The sequence below is a fragment of the Pseudopodoces humilis genome, chromosome 6, assembly GCF_049639895.1.
Source record: "Pseudopodoces humilis isolate 2021_Gansu_Grassland_sample_001 chromosome 6, ASM4963989v1, whole genome shotgun sequence".
Taxonomy (NCBI): domain Eukaryota; kingdom Metazoa; phylum Chordata; class Aves; order Passeriformes; family Paridae; genus Pseudopodoces; species Pseudopodoces humilis.
Genome location: NC_142205.1, coordinates 69,611,125 through 69,631,744, shown reverse-complemented (window position 1 = coordinate 69,631,744; position 20,620 = coordinate 69,611,125). Strand labels below are relative to the sequence as shown.

Here is a 20,620-nt window from a genome sequence, read left to right as displayed (position 1 = left end):
TGAAATGCAAGAGGTAAGAGAACATCCCCTGGGGACTTAGTCTGCTGTGTTGTGGGCAGCACTCATGAAAGTACAGTTTATGAATAGTTAAGTCCAGGTTATGCCTTTGAAACCACAGTTGGATTTGGTTCCCTCCAAAATCTCTAAAGCCTGGGCTGGGAAGGCTGACTGAGCTAGTCAGAAGTTCATTTTAAAACCAACAGTGTCCTAAAAACACTAAGATTTAAACAGAGAGCTTTAGAAGCCTTGCTGAGCAGATATGGCTTCTCTCTGTCCTTAGACAGTCAGATTTCTGAGCAGCCGACAAAGTTTAGCATCTCTTTATTTTAAGCCATGTTTCAGTAATTTTTAGATAAGACTTTTTCAACAATTTGGACAACTCCTCGCCACAGCCAGATACATTCCCAGGCTGGTATTTTTACTTCCAGCTTAGTATCCCCCAAACTTGTTACTCTTTTAAGAGGTATATGGGTTACTAAACTTTTGCCTGCACATCTGTAATACTTTAAAAGAAGTCATCATAAAGACCTCAAATAAGAAATCAACTTGCTGTGGAGAAATACACGTTGCTTATTTTGTTTTAAACTCACTTGACAAATATTTTGAAATCTAACATTCATCCTGTTACACAAGTGATTTTACTGATTTTTCTTTAGTGAACCCAGAGTATTTGGATGACAGAACTGAAATCTTTATCTATAGAGGGAGAGAAAACCTCAATATCAACATTCTTAGGTGCTTCTCCCTACCACAAAATTAACAACAGTAGTTAATGCAAGGCCAGAGACACAGAGCTATGAAAATCACACAGCATAGGACAGAAGAACCCAAAACCTTCCAGATGATTTAACACCTTTCCCTCTGATGATCTGTTGCTAAAGCTAGCGCTTCATCTGTGCCTAGACCAAATGTGCTTGTGGTCTTCTATGCCCTGAACACCAGCAAACAAAGCAGATAGGCAGCTACTAAATGTCCTCAAAGAAGGGGAATTCATTGTAATAAGGAAAAGAGATAAAGTATTCAGAATCTTACAATCACAGTTTTCCTGTCATAAACTCTCTTCATAAGCACAATTCCTCTGTTGTGTATCTAACAAGCCATCACTACCGAAGCAGCCAGTGGTTTAAGTTGCTTGATTCTCACCCCCATCATTTACTTCAGATTGCTCTGGGATCCTCCCAGCAAGCTCAGAAACAAGGAGAAATGAACTAACTCAAGTACTTAATCTCTCTGTTTTCATTGCTCATCCTCCCACTAAGTGTGCCTTTCCAACCGAGCAAATTTTGAGAAAGCTGCTAAATATCCGCATTTACATTCATCCAGAAATCTTCAGGGTTTCTACTTCACAGCTGTCCCATGGAAAAATTTTATTACATCAGCTGAATGGCTTTTCATTAATCATTTCTTAAGGTCAAAAAACAGAAAGGAAACCCCCTTTTTCTCATGATATCTGGATAACATAGTGCTATGTAGTGTCTCCTTTCCAGATGAGAGGAAATCACCATCAGTTTGCCATCTGTACAAGTAGGAAGCACTTCCTGTAAAAAATGTGCAAATTCACTTCTTGGACTTGCCAATTTTGTAATATGTAACAGAGGAATGAATCTACTACATAAGAAGCAGCAGGAGAATTAAATCATGAAGCCAGGCACCTAAGGCAGCACTCCCACAATAATCCTCAGAAAATAACTGCCCTAAGAAAAACTAAACAATAGTCTCCATTATCTCCAAACAGCCTGACTAAATAGCATGTTCTGCAATTAGAACAAAAATATATATTTTTTCCTATTATTTTGCCTTATTAATACGTATGATTTCCTATGTTCACAAACATACTCAAGGTTGTAATCTTTATTCAGCAACCTGCCCCTTACCAGGCACAAACACCACAAGATATGACTCTGTGGAGCCATAGCTAAGGTAAATTCAAGGGTTCTCAGAGTCCTGATTATGAGGAGCAGAGCTGTCAAATTGCCAAGTGGGCTTTTAATGGCTCATACGACTGGTTAATGAGTGACATCAAAATACATCTGTTGTTTGGAAGACCTTGAGCAGTGCTACTTCCTGGTATCTCGTAAGGAGTGCAGTGTTTAACAACACAGTGAAATCAGACAGCAAAAACCTTTCAAACAAACCTAAAAAATCCCATTGAGACGAAGACTACAAAATCGTATAACATCGTGGGATTTTACATTTTGATTCCATATTGGATTATTAAATTCTTGCAATTATTCTCCATAGGCCTAAAGCCTGCATACAATTTTCATCATCAAGAAAAACAAGTTAGAATTCTCACAAGTTGATGAAAAAGGTTTCAGAGCTCAGGACAGAAGTTACTTGGATTCCCCTGACATCAGTCCTCTTCACCCAAAATAACTTCATTTATTGTTTGATAAGCACCATTAAAGGTGTTTTGCTGTAAATAAACAAAGTAACCGGCTGAGAGATAGACAGAAGTGAGGTAACTCAACCAGGCATTCCTAGCCCTAGTACCATTTTAGCTATGGGTAGTGGCTAGGTCACTTCTCCACACTAATGGGTCCATTTAGTAGAGCTATGGCAGAGAGTCAGAGCTTAAACCTTCAAAGCATAACTGATTTGGCCCTCTGATGTCCCTGTTCATCAATCATTAACATCATCACAGCCTGGGGTTGGAAGGGAACTCCTCAAGTTATGCTCTGATGCCTTCAGAGGGTACTTGGTGCTGTCCCAGGCATGCTCTCAGATCTGGCTGTGACTTAGTAGATGCCACACCTCCCCGGCCAACTTCTGATGGCAAAGAAACTTCCCCTGATGCTCAGAAGCAAAGCCCCCTGTTTCATTTTGTGCCCAGCAGCTCCTGTTCTGGCATCAAGCAGCAAGGCAGCTGAGCTGCCTGAGGCCCTGAGCCTGCTCTTGCGAGCTGAAGAAGCACACGGCTCCCAGCCGTTCCCTGCAGACAGGACGCGCTTTTCCTGGAACAGCCCTTGGCAGCGCACGCTCCACTGTGTCCGTCTCTCTCCTGGCCTGAGGAGCCCACAGCTTCCGAGGTGTGGTCCCACCAGTGCTTAACGCCTTGGAAAAAGCTGCTATTACAGGAAGTGTGTAAAGCTAAGTCAGCTTTTCTTCAAGCATGCCAGGGCACAAAAGGTTTCCTAGTACCAAAGATTATCATTGTCTGACTTAGCTTTAAGATCCTTGACCACATTACTGACCCAGAATAATTAAATAAAATTATTTGTCCTTACCATTATAGTTCAACAGATAAAGATCAACATCATTTTAGCATCAAGTTACTTGCCAATAAAATAACTTCAAAAACACCTTGGATTCTTAGTTTTGGCCACCTTGCATTTTAAACAAAGGAATGCTGTTTAGCACTGAAAATAGGAAATTCTTACATATCTAGAATAACCTCCTAATGTTGAAAGCAGATCTCCAAAAGGTCTATTCAATAAAGTTTACATAGCTTTTGACTGTCTGAGGATCTCTTCCTGTCAGACACCGAGAGGAACCACTGTGCAATACTCAGATGATGATACAAGCTCTACTTTTGGCATTTGTCTCCTCAGTAACTTTTCTGAATGACACCACAAAGTTAATAGCACTCCTTCCCAATCCTAAGGAAACCATCTGAAATTAGTCATTATCTTTTATGCCTCAGCAATGGCTGGAAAAACTTTAGGGAAGAAATAAGTGAGTTTATGTTAATTTCCAAAGCAGTAAATTGAAACAGTAAAAGATCAAGTCATCTGAGTGAGTCACAAAAATCTGGCAAAGGAAGAAACTAGAACTTCATTTCCTGAGTTCTGACCTGGAGCCTTTTCGACTTTAGCTACAAGTTAGTTGATTTTACCATTTGTATACCAAAGGCACCATACAGAAGCCTAAATGGAGTTAGCAACTTGAATTGTGCGTGACAATGGTAGCTTCCATCAGAAATACACGAATGCTTTCCTAAGCTACGATTGTGCTGCAGTAACGCTTGGGGAGGGAGGCAGGTATGCATTAGGCCTTTTTTCCCTCCAAGTCATCATGCAAAGAGTAAGTAGTCCATGTCAAGCTTGTGCTCCAAGTCCTCACAATGCTCTGGCACACAGACAAACGGCTTCCCAAGCATACCCGTGAACCCAGAGGTCCAGACACAGACGAACACTAATAACCCTTCACCTGATGGTGCCTGAGCCGGGATATGAATCTAGCAGAGATGCCTATCTGTGCACTGACATCCCCACACCTGTCTGGGGCAGAATCCAGCCCAGCCACCGTGGTCAGGCTGGCATTCATTGCCAAGGCAAGTGCCAAGCCACGACACAACCCAGTAGTTTTGCCTAAGAGGATGCACATCAAGCATGAAGATGATGAGAACTGTATTTAGCATGCTTTTGTTCCCATACCATCAATAAAGGCAACTGAAATATTTGCCCAGAACTTCCTTGTGATTCACAGTGAGATTCCCTCACTGTGACAGTTACTGAAAAGCCAAAGAAATGTCTGTGGTACCCCGTGCCTGATGTCCTTGAACACTGATTGTACAGGCAATCTGAACGCTCAACATGGCTCACAGGAGCTTGTTACTGTAGTATCCCTTAGATGGTACCACATACCAACTCTTTCCTTCCCCTGCAGAGTCTGAGAGATGATTAAAACAATGGATTATAGCAGCAAGAAGTCTGCCTCGGTGCCAAACCAGAGTTAAACCCACATTTACCCCTCACTGAAGTCCTTCTTCACTGACAGAGCTCACCAAAAAGTCACTACCAGTTGTCAGTTCCTGTGCTTGCATTCTCATCCTAATTTCCCTCACCACTATCTTTCAGAATGAAGGGGGGAGAAAGATCGAACACTTGGGTTCAGATTATCTTTTAAAATATACACAAAAACTGATTCTTACAGATATCATACATTTATAATTTGTAACTGACAGAAATCCTGAAGAAGTTAAAAATGAACCAATAGCAAGACGGGTTGAGCTGGAAGAATAAAGAATTAACAGACCAAGTAAAAAGTGGCACAGACATCCTAGCTTATAATAAAGGGATATCTTTATTATCACAGAGTCTAATAAAAAGAGGAATTGCATAGGAATAGAGAAACCCCCGTGGATAATGCTTCACACATTTCACAGCATTCCCCTTAAGAAGAACAAGAACGTAAGATCACTTCTCTCATTTATACCAGCACATTAATAACTCTGACTGAAGAGATATTGAGAAAAAGTGGAAAAAACACAACTTGCAAAGTTCATGTACATCTAAGAACACATGCAAGCATCACATACTAAAGCAAATGACCTTGGATCTACAACTTACCCGGAGAATTGCATGCTGAAAATTCTCACACTAATAAAACTGTTTTAGAGTTCTGCTCCTGAAAAAACTGTAAGGAGCAAAGTGCATTACCCAAAAACCAAACCAGCTTATCCTGCCCCAAATCCTTCCGTTGAACTTAAGAAAATTTCCAGGTTAGCTTTTGTGTTCTCCTTAATTACCACGCACTTGTAAGGCAGTGCCTCAGACTGCTAATAGGCTCTTGGGAGCAAGATATGGAGATATGTGTCCCAAAAGCTGTGCCAATCCAGGATTTCCACAATAAACTGAGACACTAATTCTATTGCTGTGGTGATCTAGGACAGGTTAGGATCATAGGGACAGGTAGTCTTTTTGGGCAAACCCTTGGGCACAAAGTCACAGAAGACTCAGGAGGTCACCTTTGTGAATTCTGACTGAAAAACACCACAATAAGATGACTCAGGATGCAAAAATTACTTGCCCAATGTGAAATTTAATAATGGGATCACACCTTAGTACTGCCCTGTACGTAAAAAGGAGCATTCATGTCCCATCAGCATTACAAAAGAACTACAGACTCCTATGTAGATGTTCTGCAAGCTGGATTTTGAAACCCTTTGCATACAATGACACACATGCCAGATATCATCTATCTGATGCGGCCTTGGGGTACAGAACCTGAAACTGCTTCAGGATCTTCCAACCCAGAAAATGATACTTAGCAATTTACTTCTCATGGCACAAAGGCTGATCTCTTGCTTGGCACACAGGGGATTTCAGTGCATTCCATGGCAAATAGCTGCCAGGCATTTCTGAGGGTTCACCCATTTTTGAATGACTACCCTTTCAAATATCAGTACATGTCCTCTTTATGTCAGGCTGAACACTGCCACCACTAAAGCCACATTTAGGAAGACCTTTGCCAGTAAACCTGCTCTTTTAAAAGCTCTTCTAACATTTCTGTTAGCCCAGCTGTACTGCAGTGGAATTGGACTCAGGGCAATGGGTCACATCTCCTCCTCCAAAAGATTAGCAGCATTATGGAAAGCAAAGAAAATAATTTGACAGCCATTACACAGAACAGCCCAAGAAAGGGCAAGAAAAAAAAACAAACCCAAAACACTAATACAACTCTGATTGGGAAACACACTTATTCATCAGCTACAGCACCATGGCACAGGTGCCAGTAGAAAATTCCACCACACAGATGAAGTTCCACTCAGACTAATTAAGAAACTGGAAAAAATTAATTGATTGTCTTGCAAAGAGACACAACCGAAGACCACAGCAGTGAATACTTCACCTTGTTGGAATTACAGACCTTAAATAAATTATTTGCTTTTATTTAGTCTTTAACCTGGTCAGAATTAGCAAGTATATCAAGTGTCAGCTAGAACAAATAATTCCACCTTACAAACCAAGGGATTTTTTTTCCTGGTATTTTTGGTGGGTTGTTTTGTTGTTTTTTTTTTGGTGGTTACTTTTGTTTTGGTTGGGGGATTTTTTTTTTGTGGGGTTTTTTTGGTTTGGTTGACTTTTTCAGGTGGTGTTTGGGTTTGATGGCTTGTGTATTGTTTGGTTTTTTGTTTCTGTTTTTAATACTTGGGCATTTTTTTGTTTTGGAGTTTTTGTGTGCGCATGGTACACCAAGAGCAACATACCAGTACAACACCAGTAGAGATCCTTGGTTATCAGGCGTAACCTGCACTGCTCCAGGCCCCAAATGTTCCTAACCTTGACCAGGTAAACATAACATGTCTACAACAGGAAGTTCCAAGCATGAACTGTAGCTTCCCATCTCATACAGTTGGTATCTAAATCAATTCCTCTTCTCACACATAATTTCATATTGCATCACCACATGACCCTTTCCTTAATGCAAATTGAATCCCATCATATCTCCCAACCTTTAGCATTCATTTCTTTCCAGTTATGTCACTATTTACAAAACGCTTTATCTACTAGGATGTTGCAATTTTGGAAAAGGAGCTGGTAACTTTTATTCTGGCATGGTTCACATACTTAAATTTCACTTACCTCAGCGATGTTCTAGATGGGAAACATTACCACAATTTGCCCACTGTCCTCCCTGTTTCTGCCTGTAGATTTACTCCTTCTGCGTTTCTTTCTGGACATCCACTGTCACAATACGGAATAAAACAGAACACAATTTATGTTGCTAATGCCGTGCATTAACCAGTGGTAATGCTAGGCATTGCACACACAAAAAAAACACGTCTGTTTCACCTTCCTTATCAGCCTAGAGGCATTCCCTCTGTGGTCAAACAGTTGGTCCCTCTTGCTTATTAAGTGTATCTTTGGGGCTAAGCCACCTGTTTAAAAACCACCTCGGCTCTGTTGTAACCAAGAGTTTCACAGGCAAGTGTGACACTGATGAGCAGCTTTTTTTTTCATTTCTGACTGTTGACTTCACCACCAACCTCATATCAGTCACTTGAAATCTGAATGAGGTTAGGCTGAAAATGTTTCTGCAATCAAAAACATTAAAGGCATCATTTTCATCTTGGTTATTATGCATGATGGGCCAAAAAATACAGGATTCCACATCCCTTCCTATTTAAGGATGATCCAACTCAGATTTTGTCCTCCAAATGCTCAATCAAGCAGGATATACCACACTACAGGACAAGTCTTTTATGATGGAACAGTCAAGATGCTGCCCTCACATATTGGCATATTTACTGGGCATCAGAAGACACTTTCTCCTTGATATTTTTAAGGAAATTCAAAGACGCCTCTATAATATGGTGACAATAAAAAGGGCAGGTAGTGTTAATCTGGAAGGGAAAGAGAAATTTTCCAAGAGAGATTTTCCCATTATCAGTCACAGAGTGTTTGATCCAGGCAAGACAGCAAGGTGTGACACCATCTGCCCATCACTGTGGTTGTCAAAAGTAAAGAAATAACCAAAATTACTATACCAAAAGCTGAATATTTCTTCTGTTTTGCTACTAGAACACTAATAACAAGTCAGAATGAAACATTACTCGTGTTAGAGTGCTGCATGTATTTGTGTTTTGTTCAGCAACCAGAGCCAATAAATTAGTAGCACAATGATATCTATCCTGTTAAACCCAGGCTATCACAATACAATACGAACTCAATACGGCAGCTACTGCCAGCCCTGTCACCAACATGTCCAAGTCATTGCACAAATTCTTTGGTGACTTCTCAATGGACTCCTCACACATGAGCACTGTTGTATTCAGCTGCTTTTAATTCACTGACTTCACATTCTCCATGATTAATCACTCCTACAGTTCCTTCCTTTCTGGCTCCTGGTCACTTCCAACCCTGTATCCCATGGTGCTCGCTTGCTTCTGCAATAGGCGGCAGAAACTGTCTCTGTCTCTCTGCAGCTGCCATCCTTGTCCTTGTTTCACGTCCTGCTTAAGTGTGCACTCAGTGTGCTTGAATGGCACCCTTCTTGCTGCAGAGAGGGCAATACCCTTACCTCTTACCATTTGGCTGTATCCAAAAGATGCACAATCCACTTGGGGAAAAAAACCCTGATCAGCAGCTGTCCTCCACCTACCCCTCTCCTGCAGACTCATCTCTGCCTCTAGAGCAGCCCACAGTGCAGTACCACCTGTTCCTCTAACACAGCAACCATCTTTTACACTCAGCACCGATCACCTCTTGGAGATCAACCCATTTGACTTAACCTCTGAGTCAAAAATTTTTTTTTAAAATGGCACCACAGAGGTGAGAAGCAAAATTTTTCCAAATGTGAACCAGGCTGGAAGGGAATCTGGAGAAATGCTCTTGTGCCTTAATTTTAGTCAAGACAAAACAAGAGACAGCTTAACCTCAGAAAGAAGCAACAGAACCTACTCCTTAGTTTCTTGATGAGCTCGCATCACTAGAAGGAGCTTTCAAGAGAACCAAACAATTCAAGTCAAAGCACTGGGCAAGGTCAACACACCAGAAGAGAGTGAAAAAAAAGCACAACAAATCAAACTAAAAACATACCCTTATGTTATTAAACTTGGATTCCAGGCCACGTTGTGGTTCCCTGGCAGAGCAAGGGAGCCTTAACACACCCTGTCATCACAACAGGGACATGACGAACAATGACGTGTTCATAACCATGCCAAGTTCTCGATTGCTTCCAGCAAAGGATACCAGGGCATGGAGAGAAGAAAATAGACTCCAGCACCCTCTGGGCAAGCAGATGTCATTTTCAGAAAAGAGATGAATTACACTCAAAGTGACCTGAAGCCATCTCACTTACCACCTGTCATAGTCCCTCCAAGCATAACACTGGATCACTGGGCTCAGTGGTCTGGGGAAGAAAAAGTGAAAAAAGTTGGTGCTTGTCCTTTACAAATAAGCAAGAATTGAGAACTTTTCTGGTTATTTCTACCATTCAGAAGCTTGTTAAGCAAATCATAAGAAAAGCTTGGCAGCTGCCTTTTTAATCATGTTTAAAAACACATGTAACATTGCTGTACAGATACACAGCTCAGCCAGCTGGAAGCTTCAAGATATGTTGTTTTGCCTCATGCTCCAATCAGGTAATGAATAGAACATGGCACAGAACAAATATATACATTTTAATTCCAGTCTCTGCACTGTTTTATTGTTTGTTTAAGCCAGCCCAACTGAGACTCCTTGCACTATACGCCCCTGGTTGCATTCCACTGGAAACAAAGGCATATTTGAGGGAAGTACCGCTCACAAAGAGGTATTGATGAACCAGAAATCAGAGTCTGGACAAATGACCATTTTTCTATAAACACAGCTCTATTGTTTCAGCTGTTCTTCTCCAAGGGAATAAATATTTCATTATTCAAAGCAGTGGCTGAAAAAGCAGAACAACTCCTCCCCCTTCAACCAATAATCTTTCCCACTCCACTCCAGAAAAACCAAACTCTGTGGTATTTGTGATGCCTCTCTAGCAGTATTTGTATCAATTTTTACACTCTTAACTTGTCCACAGACACATTACTGTGGCATTAAAAAGAGAAAGTCTGAGCTAATTAAGACATCTACAGAAATTTCTGCGATCCTTGTCCACAACACATTAAACCCAACTTGCTCTTTGCATCTGCACCACCTCTAATTAACTCTTGGTTTCGCTACTACCAATGCCTTCGTTTTCACTAAACCTACATTGTTTTTTCGCTTTACTCCACCCCTTCAAGCTGCCTCCTCTGCAAGGAGTTCCTTCCCAAGTGTGTTCTCACCTGTTTCACAGATACAAAATCAAAGGGAGGAACCCCATCTGCCTTCCCTCCAGCCCTAGCAGATTTCAACATCTAATCCGAGTCAGGAACACTTTCTGGGAATGACTCTTTCTGATCCACATGAACCCCACAGCACCAGAGTTACAACACAAGCCATGATTTCAGTAGCTGTGGAGGGCTATTTCCATGCTCTTGCCCAAAATCCACACTGGCCAGATGGAAGGAATGCAGATGAATAGATTCTCTAGTGTCTTACACCTCAAGGGAGACCTGAGATAATATTTATTGTCTTCAGCTGTCCAGTGGGATTTGGTAAAGAAACGGCAAGGCTTTTTGGGAAGTGCTCAGTGATACTATGAAAGACAGTGGACACAAAGGCCAAGACCAGAAGAGCTGCCTAGATGCTTGAAAAAAATACAACATTGTTGTCAAACGCTGGAAAAGGCTGCCCAATAGGCTGTGGAACCCTGATACTCAAATATTCCAGACTAAAGTAGCCAGGCCCTAAGCACCCAAAACTAAGATGATAAATTCTGGGCAGGGGTGGCATTAGACCTCCAGACATAGCTTCCAATCTGGATTATTTTAGGATTCCCATGCTCAAGGATGCCTGTATCTGGAGTAACTGTAGCCAGTAACTACCTCCAAAAGTGTCTTCCCAAACTTCTACAGAAGGAAGATGGATTAAGGCTCCCAAATACTCAAATCTACACATGACAGATCTGTAATGGATTTTAGTACGCTTCTCCATGCACAGAACACAAAATCAAAAATCCCAACAGTCAGTTACTAAATCTCAGTTAATGATATCATACATAAAAATATCCAACCCTCCTCAACCGCAACAACTTACACCACAACAAAAGGGAAAAAGTACATTACTCTGCAAACTGATCAAGCTCTACCATGCCTTATCGATTAAAGAGCCAACCTTCCAAAATTGCTGGTAAAACTACAGCATAGAATGAGAGGTCAATCATGAAATGGCAGACTTTCTCCCCTAAACATGTGTTGACCAGCTGCAGCTCAGTCATTACAGCTGGAGTAATATGGTAAGGGGACAAATGCAAGTGTAACAGTTCACTGCTCCAAACATTTCATGCTTGTGCATATGTTTAACACACTCTTGATATGAAGTAAGATCCAGGTTCCCTTAGCAAATCATTCCATGCATTATTCAGCATTCCTAGGAGGGCTTCAATATGGATGTACTCAGCAAGAGACAATGGCACTAATGAAATCACTGAGGTCCTGCAGAGGAAGATGGTGGATACAAGGAGACAAACACAGGAAGCACACCATTATGTGATCGTATCAGCCCTGGGCTGCACATAAATGGAAGAGCTCCATACTGAGAAGCTGCATCTGCTCTCCCCCACGTCACAAGTCTGGGCCAGCACATCCATCAGCAATGATGTTATTGCCATCCAATTTCGGTGTACCTGGTGCATCATAAGCACAGCTGGGGTTACGGAGATATCTTGAATCAAGATACAAGCTAGTTCACTCCATTCCATTTCAGAATGCGCTAATGAATAAACAATGCAAAGAAAATAGAGGATTAAAGCAAGGCACATCTCCCGTCCAAGAGGGGAAAAAGAAGAAAATACTCCTAAAAAATAAAAGCAAACAAAACCCTTATTTGAAAAGGAAAGAACAGATGTTCAATAATACAAAACACTAGTTGCTTTTTTCTGCAGTTTTTTAAGAATTACTTCCTTGAGTTTGTATAAATCGTGTTGCTGATATTCTGGACAAGCTTGTTACTTGCTTCAATATATTTCCCTTCTTCTATTTAATACTGTTATTTGAATGCAGCCTTTAACATTACATTATTCAGAATTACATCAAAATTGTCAAATACACGAAATGTTCAGAAGTTCGTACATAAGAAATTCATGAGGAACTTGGACAAACACACATAAAATGATTCATTGGAGACCTTTGACTTGAAAGAAACAAGTAAGTCATCAGGGGCATGACACAGCACACCAATAGATTTCTAATATCTACACATATAATTAAAAATTTCTTTTTAGTTTGTTGGAGCTCTAATTTGTTAAGACTGTTCTTTTCCCTACTTTTGGGAGGAATGGAAATGGGTTCCTGACATTCTTAGAAGTGTCTTTCCCAACCTTCTCTTGGTATTTAGCTCATCCTCTAAATAAAAGGGAAGAAGAAAGGCTACACTGAAAACTAAATTAACCAGAGCATTTGGAGAGAAAATGGCTTTCAATTTCATCTCTCTTCCAAAGCCGATTGCCTGCCCTAAATGATTCATTCTACACTTCAGGCCTCCAAGCTCTCTGGTTGCCTTCAGCACAAGGACAGCATGAAATAATTGAAACCAACAACAAGGAAAAACTTGACATTGCAGGGAACAGTACTGGACACGCTCTCTAAAAACAGATAAGCCAGTAAGAAACGGCAAAGCCACAAAAGAGACAAAGTAAAATGACCCAGCAAGGATTCCAAAAGGTGCAGCTGTAAGAACAAGACAACTTCAGCTGCAAAAGGCTGTGGTCTCTTCAACAGACTTTGATGGCGGAATAGCACAGTATGGATACATTCCTTATACTTGAGCAGAAGTGACACTGAGGTAAAAAAGGCTTCTGCAGCATTCAGAAAACAGCTTGACAGAACACTTTTATTACTAGGGCTACTTAAAAGCACAGAAGAGGGGAAATAGTTTGTAAGGAAGACAGGAATGTATCAAGATGAAAGTCTGTAACTGTAAAGATGGAATAGAAAAGCAGAACGAGCTCCTGGGAAGCCTGCTTCTCCAGCTGAAGCACAAAGAGGTCTTCTGATATTGGAATGATTTCAGCACGACGTTCTCAGAGCTTATCATAACACTTGCAAAATAAAACAGACACTCAAGTGAGGAACTTGTTTGGAAGATCTGGCACAAGGATGTGGTGGTGGCTACCCAAACATCGGGAAAGAGCTTCTTGGCATGTGGTAGGTACGTGGAGTGTCTTTGGCACGATTCCCAATCACAGCCGAGTTACAACAAGATGAACCAGCACTGCTGGTGAGGCCCACAGCTGCACAATAAGCTCAGGACTAGAAGCTCCCGACTTCCCAAAGCACTGCAGAGCTGAGAATGGGAATGCTCCCCTCTCTGGACTCACATCAACAGCCATAACCAATTCCCACAGCAGATGAGACTCACCAGAGCTGGGTCATTACTTCTTACTCATTGCTAGAAGTCACTGTCACCAACCTCTCCCAACTTTGTATATAAAGGTATTTCTATTAGTCACCTGACACAGGAGCTTGCACTCAGGATCTCCACCCTGTACCCCTTGCAAACATCCCAAAAAGAAGGCTAGAGAGCCATGCTCCGGTTCTTCACCTCTCATTTGTCAGAAATATCCCATCAGCAATTCAGGATTGGAAGGGACCTCCTGGGCTGGGACTACTAACTCACACAGAGCCCAGTCCTACAGTGGCTTTAACAGACCCACCAAGTTCATCTCCAAATCAGAGTAGCTTTATGACAAGGAAAGCTGTACAACAGGTTACAGTCAATTAGTTTACCAATTAGAGCTCAGCACTACCTGAGGAGACAGAGCACATCAGATGAAGGAAGGATGTGATGTCTTTCCAGCAGACTCTTAATACTGTTTAACAAACATTTTCAGGCTGCTGCTTAGTGCCATCTTTGACCAAAAAGACTTCAGAACACCAAAACCAGTAGGGCTTGACAACAGAAGAAAAAAAGAAGTAAAAAGAGAGAAAGAGCCAACTGGATGAGACACAAAGGAAATGCAGAATTTCATTTAAAGAAGTTCAAAACTTACATTTTATCATGGTTTTGCCTCTCTACAAGGCTATGAAGAATCTCTTATAATAATCTGTAAAACAAAAAAACAGACATGCACCATCTGTACCGCACCCCATCACCTGTGTCAGTATGGAATTACCAAACAGATTTCAGTTCATTTAAGTATTTCCTTGAAGCCCTTTTGAAGTGCTATACACTCATTCTGCTCCTTACAGTTCCCGCTCAGATGGGCTGAGAAGAACAAACAAGGTGCACTGAGCTTTTGCATTTGGTGTTTTCTTAGCAGGTGTGGTGAGGGCTCTTTTATCAATGAGAAATAGTGCAAGAACCCAATATAATACAATACTGTGAAGCAATACATTTGTTTATTTTATTGCTCTTTTTTTCCTTTCAGTCCAACAGCAACACTTTTTAGTAGAGTATCCAAGCACTATTATTATTTAGTTTATTACATACAAACTAGCCCTTTCTGTTTACACAAGAAAGATGCACAAACCATAGATTATTATTGTGGATAACTTAAGCTAGAAACATAAAAATAAAACTAGGCAGAGCTTCCTGAAGTCACTCACAAAGAAGTGTGAAAACAGAATAAAACCAAGCAAGTTGTTGTGTGTCTCTCTTTGCAGCCAGGTTTTGAACTCAGTACTTGTTAAAACAGGTACATAAAGACAGTGCAGTCTGAAAAAGCCTCCTCTGGCAAAAGCTAGGTATAAAATTACTACTAGCTCCAAGCTTCAATATTTTAGAAACTTTTTTACCTTGTAAAATAGAATTATTCTCTCAGCCTTTTATAGTTACCACTTCCTGTCTAATAAACTAATTAGAACAAACCATCCCCACAGAGCGAGAAAACCTTTTAGTATTTTAAACTGAAAAAAGACCACCAGCACCACCTGTTTCATGTTGTTTTCCTCAGACTTAAAGAGATGAACCCCTAGTGCTGCTCTTAGAAGAAGAATAAAGAGAATAATATGTGGCTTTGTTTGCTAAAATAACAAAAACCTATAAAACAGTAAACTACACGTGCAAAAGTTTATAGCAGCAACTATGAGAACAGTGCTTTCACATGTAGGTTTTTCACAAACTTTGTGATTAACTTCATGAAATAGAATTTAAAACAACTTCCCCAAATGTGTGAACATCAACATTCATTCTTCTATTCCTCAAATCCTGTTTAAAAGCCTGCTGAGGAACAGGCTACCACACAACTCAGGAAGCAGCTAAACAATTGAAAAGGAACAACAACACAGAAATAAAACAGGGAATTACACAGGTTTTGAACCTACTTCACTAAACCCCCATTAAGTGTAACAAACCAAACAAATTTAAAAAAAGTCACCGAAGCAAACAACAAACAATTCTCTTTAACTACTTCACACATACAAAGTACCTAACACTTCCTGCCTACTTGTGTTTCAACGAAGGTACTCAAACACTTGAAAATGCTCAGGGATAAATGCAGCTTAAGTTTCCAGAAACAATTTCTGTAAAGACATTGTCTCCACCAATTCACAGGAAAACCACTAGAAGACTTTCTGATTACATTTTCATACACAGAAGTCTCCTTAAAACAACAAAAAAAACCAAACAAACCTTCCTGAGTGTCTCTGCCCTCTAGATTAGAGCCCTCAACACAAGAAACACCCCAGCAATTGACAAAGTTCTTCTAGGCTACTAACCTGCTCCTAACAGCAGGAAAAGAAAAGTCTCAAAAAACAACATAACCTAGTCTGACAACCACCTCCCCTATTACACACTCACAAAGCACAGCCACTGTATTTGCAACACACAGGGACAAAACAAAACACCTTCAGGAACAAAACAGAGGCCCCAGACTCTCAAAACTACTCACTACGTTACTACTACTTTTCTTCAACCAGCCTGCCTTTTTAACTTCTTGGGGTTAATCAAGGAAATCAAGGTCAGCTGCTTTTTCATGAAAAGTTTCCTCTCATCTCTTTAACCTGCTGCAGTTACTGTCACCTGTTCTTGAATCACAGCATCTAGTGAATAGCAGCTGTGTAGCTGTCATCTCTATCCCCTTCATGGTTTTGCACATCTTGACCAAGTCCTCTCTCAGCTATTCCCTTTCCATACAGAAGAGTTCCACCTTCTCCAGCCTTTCCTCATAAGGGAGCTGCTTGATGTGCTCAAACACTTTAAGTGCCTTCTCTTACATCCCTCACAACAAGGCACAGTAAAGTGGCGTTTATGGTTTTTACATTTTTCTTCATGTCTGACCCCATGGTCAACAAACCTCCTCTGAAACTTACAGTTCGGCCAGACAAGGAATGAATGAGACATGAGGTATGTCCATAAATGAGTCCTTCTTCCTTTGATAAAATTCTTGCCCCAGGAAATAGAACGTTGTGTTTTGTAGTTACACGGGCCGCACTGAAAGAACGACTGCAGGTGCATGACAAATCTCTCACCTAGGAGAAAAACTGTCTGCTGCTACCCAAATGTACATCACTTAGCCAAAAATTACCATTTCACACCTACACGAGCCACAAAGCATGGGGTGACCAGTCCTTTGCTGGGATTTATAGCTGTAACACACTGTTATGGGGCTCACCGGTTCAGGTGGAATTAACTGGTGTGTTAGTGTCACTTGTGTGAGATAATAAGGCCAACAGTTGCCTACAGCAAAGGCAGACCGGTTTGTGCATTTTTCTTGCTTTTATGGGGATCTGTGAGCAGGTTCCAGAGATGTGGCATGAAGATCTGGAAGCGCTGGTTGTCTGGTAACAGTGCAGTTAAATTGGGTACTATACATTTCAGATGATTAGTTCCTTCTGGCATACTGGGAAGGCTAAGGAACTGCAAACCCTATTTAAATAAATTAGTTTGGCTGATTATGACTGCATATCAATTAGGAAGCAAAAGCAGCTACCACTGTCTTGGAATCTGAGTTAAAAAGAAGGTGATACTTGTATTTTACTCTGTAAAAACCCTTGAGGGATGTGCATGTACAGCCAAAACAATCAAGGCTGAGGGGAAAACACTTAGAGAACTTGATGGGAATCATCCTGATCCAGAAATCTGCTGGAGAAAATCCTTCCTCTTTTGCCAGACGTGGGCAAATCAGTAGAAAAGCACAAGGAACATAATCCTCAATATAACTTACACGTATTGTCCAGTTCAATTAACTGGATTTGCAGAATCACAGATCTGGAATTAACAGTGTAGTATTTCTTATTGATTCTTATGAGCATGATAAAAACTTCACCAGGATGAAAATGCAACAGGGAACCATTGTCTTCCTCCAACATAATCAAGTTCTAACTTAATTCTGATGGATTGAAGGCACTCTACAGCCTCGGAGAAGTATGTCACGTCAAGAGGCATTTCTTGTTCCTCAGACAGTAAAAATAACTTTGATGACATCACTGACCAAATTAAAAGCAAATTAATTAAATTCCTCTCTTGAAAAATAACATGAAGGTTTCCCTTTGGACAACAAGAGAAGGTTCTTCAAAAGTGCTTTCAAGTGTTTACTAGCTCTGTAAAACTTTAACAAAAATTAAGAATGCTTCATATTTATAGCATTTTGTGAATCTTTCTAATTTCCTTTGGATCTGATTTCCTTATCACAATTTCAGATTCCAAGACTCCGGAACTTCCACAGCACAGAATTTCTTTGTCTGGTATATACTGGGGAACAAGAAATCCCTGTTTCAGTATTTTGCTGTATACCTTATACACTTTAGAATTATAATCATAGATATATTGGATATGCAGAGGAACTGAATTTATTCAGTTCTTACCTAATATGAATTGGAATTTACTTTGCCTATAAGTAACTAAACCTTTTGACACAATAGTGTAAATAGAGTTGATTTTGGGACATTTAACTTCAGAACTTCATTTTTAGAGCTCAGTATTTACCTTAAGCCAAGGGCCACCATTAGCTTGTCGGGCTTCAGTACCACCCATGAAAGCTTAACACGATTTAATGTTAAGTGGACATCCAAAGGGGTGTGAAGTTTGAGAAACGTTAATGATTTGTTCTGTATGTGAGAAACAGCAGATCTCTTAAAAGGCTCTATAAAAAAAAAAAAATCACATCCCAAATAAAATGGATTAACTTGAATGAAAGTAAAGTTTCATTTTCTTTTGCAAGTCATCTTGACTGGAATGGAAACCAATTTAAAGCTTATGTTAATTTTTCTTACTATGCCATTTCATTAACCCATCATTCCAATTTCATTAACTTTTTTGTTCTATCTGGCAAAGCTTAACTTGTATTAAAGCAGTAACTTGATCTGTCAAATCAGAAAGACAATCTGGCACTTCTTGTCCTTTAAAGCTCATCACAAAAACTCCAGCAAAGTGTAAGTCGAAAGAAACAGGGAAAAAATTAGATTTTAGAGTGTGGGAGAGGTAAGGGGCAAATTTCGCTGTTTCAATGAGCTTGACTGTCTGTCAGCTATGAGCTTACAGTTTAACTGTAAATCGATATATCGTTATTAGATAGCAAGCAAACAGTAGGGAAAAAAAAACCCTAAATCCACATGTACCCAAACCACACACACACACAAAACCAATTAGGTAATTAGCGCTTGTATTTAAAGCCTGTCGTGTGCGGTAGGACGGGTTAAATACGTTGTTTAGTTTGCTCTTAGTTAGCCAGGTAGTCGGACGTGGCCCCGAGGAACCCGGTGCGGGAGAAGGTATCCCTGCCCACGGCTCGGGGTTGGAACCGAAGAGCGGCCGCGCTGGGGCTGATTGGCGGAGGCGGCCCCGGTCCCTCCCGCCAGAGGCGGGCACAGGGGACCTGCCCTGTGCCGGGAGCTGCCCGCCGTCCCGGCAGCGGGGCAGTGCATGGGGCGGGAGGGCAGCCGAGCCTTTCCCCGGACGCGGGGGCGAGCGGCAGCGCCGGTGCATGCGGTGGGGCGGAGCGGGGGCAGCCCGGAGTGATGCGAAGTTGAGGGAGAACGGAGCGAGGGAGCCTCCTCTGCTCGCAGGGCAGCCCAGCCCCGCAGCAGGTGCAGCAGAGCCCGGGCGGAGGCACCGGCGGGCCCGGCGCTCTCGGCGCCGCAGCAGCGCCGCAGCCCGGGCTGGGCGGACCCGGCTGAAGGACAAGAGCCCCGAGCGGAGCTGCGGTCGTCGGCTCCTTACCAGAGGCAGCGACGCGGAGGAGCGGCCCTAAAGGGAGAGCGGTGAGGGGCCTCGGCGGTACCGCGGGAGGCTAGGCGGTCCCGGCTGTGGCACGGAGCAGAGGGTGGGAGGGGGGGGGGGAGATAAAGAGGGGCTGTCGTTCCACCTCTCTGCTTATCCCAGTCTACCTTCTCTCCTTTCCCTGCTCTCCCCTAGCTCAAGGGGAAGCCTCTGGCCGCCCGCGGCGGAGGTGTAGTGGGGTGAGAGAGATCCGTTCAAGGGTGGGGTGAGAGTTGAAGGGCTGAGGGGAAGAGGTGGGGGTGTGGAGCGTAAGAGCCGGAGGGCTGAGGGGAAGAGCCATGGAAGTGGGGATGAGAACCGGGGAGCTGTGGGGCAGAGAAGGAGCCGCAGGGGAGCCGCGTCGATGCGGTGTCTCCGAGCGAGGGGACGGTGTGACCTGAGGAGGGAGCTGAGGGGTGTGGAGGAGCGCCATGTCCTGAGGGGTGCCAGAAGGACGCGTCCCTTCCCGCCCTTTTCCTGAGGGGCGCTCGGGCGGGGAGACAAGAGGGGCCAGGGGCCTGGGGGCGGTGCGCACGGTACCTGCGTGGCGCGGCAGGCGGGCACTCATCGGGCAGGCTCTGGCATGGTCGTCGTCCGGCGCTGCAGCGGCGAGTTCGGGGAAGCCCGGCGGGTGCCGGCGCTGCTCCCTGAGGAAGTTCGAGCGCCGTGAGGGAATGAAGGGAGCGGGAAGGCTGAGGGGGGGCCCCCGCCCGCGGGGTTCCTCGGCGGCGGCTCCGCAGCCCTGAGGGGGGAGACGCGCGCGCGGCGCTGGGCGCGCGCGGGGCGCTGAGGGGCGGGAGCGAGGGGGACGCGGGAAATCGCCACTTATTTCGGGCACCAAAAAAGAAAAAATTAAAACAATTTGGGCCCCGAATTTCGGCTTGTCTCGGCGGGTCCCCGCTAAGTAGTCAGTGTCGCCGACAGCCGCCCCGCGGTGCTGTCAGCGGGGGTAGTACCGAGGTGTGCGGGCGCGGAGTCGTCGTCCCCCCGCCTTGTTGGGTTGCCACCCGGCCGTCAGCTTGGGGACGTGGTGTGAGGGACAAGGTAGACCTGGGATGGCTCCCAGAGCCCCTGGGATGTGGTGCCGTCCCTGGATAACGCCCGAAGGTTCCATCCCGGCCGCCTCTGGAGGAACAGCGTTGCGTAATTGCTGCTGCGCCTCGTGGTTGGGCTGAAAAAGGAGGAAA

At 42.9% G+C, this 20,620-nt stretch overlaps 1 protein-coding gene and 1 long non-coding RNA gene across 6 annotated transcripts in view; one reads left to right on the top strand and one right to left on the bottom strand.

The window, feature by feature from the left end:
- The window catches only part of LOC148184235 (uncharacterized), a 65,485-nt gene extending 51,149 nt beyond the window's left edge, over positions 1-14,336 (bottom strand). For all 3 annotated transcript variants that reach the window (XR_015772747.1, XR_015772749.1, XR_015772748.1), the window contains exons 1-3: positions 14,287-14,336; positions 9,526-9,576; positions 7,308-7,409 (exon numbers count right to left, since the gene is read on the bottom strand). This is a non-coding gene — a long non-coding RNA (uncharacterized LOC148184235). The remainder of the gene's footprint in view (positions 1-7,307; positions 7,410-9,525; positions 9,577-14,286) is intronic.
- Positions 14,337-18,881: 4,545 nt separating this feature from the next.
- UGT8 (UDP glycosyltransferase 8) overlaps positions 18,882-20,620 on the top strand; it is a 35,019-nt gene continuing 33,280 nt past the window's right edge. Inside the window, exons 1-2 of one of the 3 annotated variants that reach the window (XM_088056873.1) lie at positions 18,882-18,946; positions 19,241-19,435. The gene's annotated coding sequence lies outside the window, so the exon portion shown is untranslated. Of the gene's footprint in view, positions 19,436-20,620 lie in introns of all 3 variants that reach the window. The other 2 variants (XM_088056874.1, XM_005532150.3) reach the window with 2 other exon arrangements.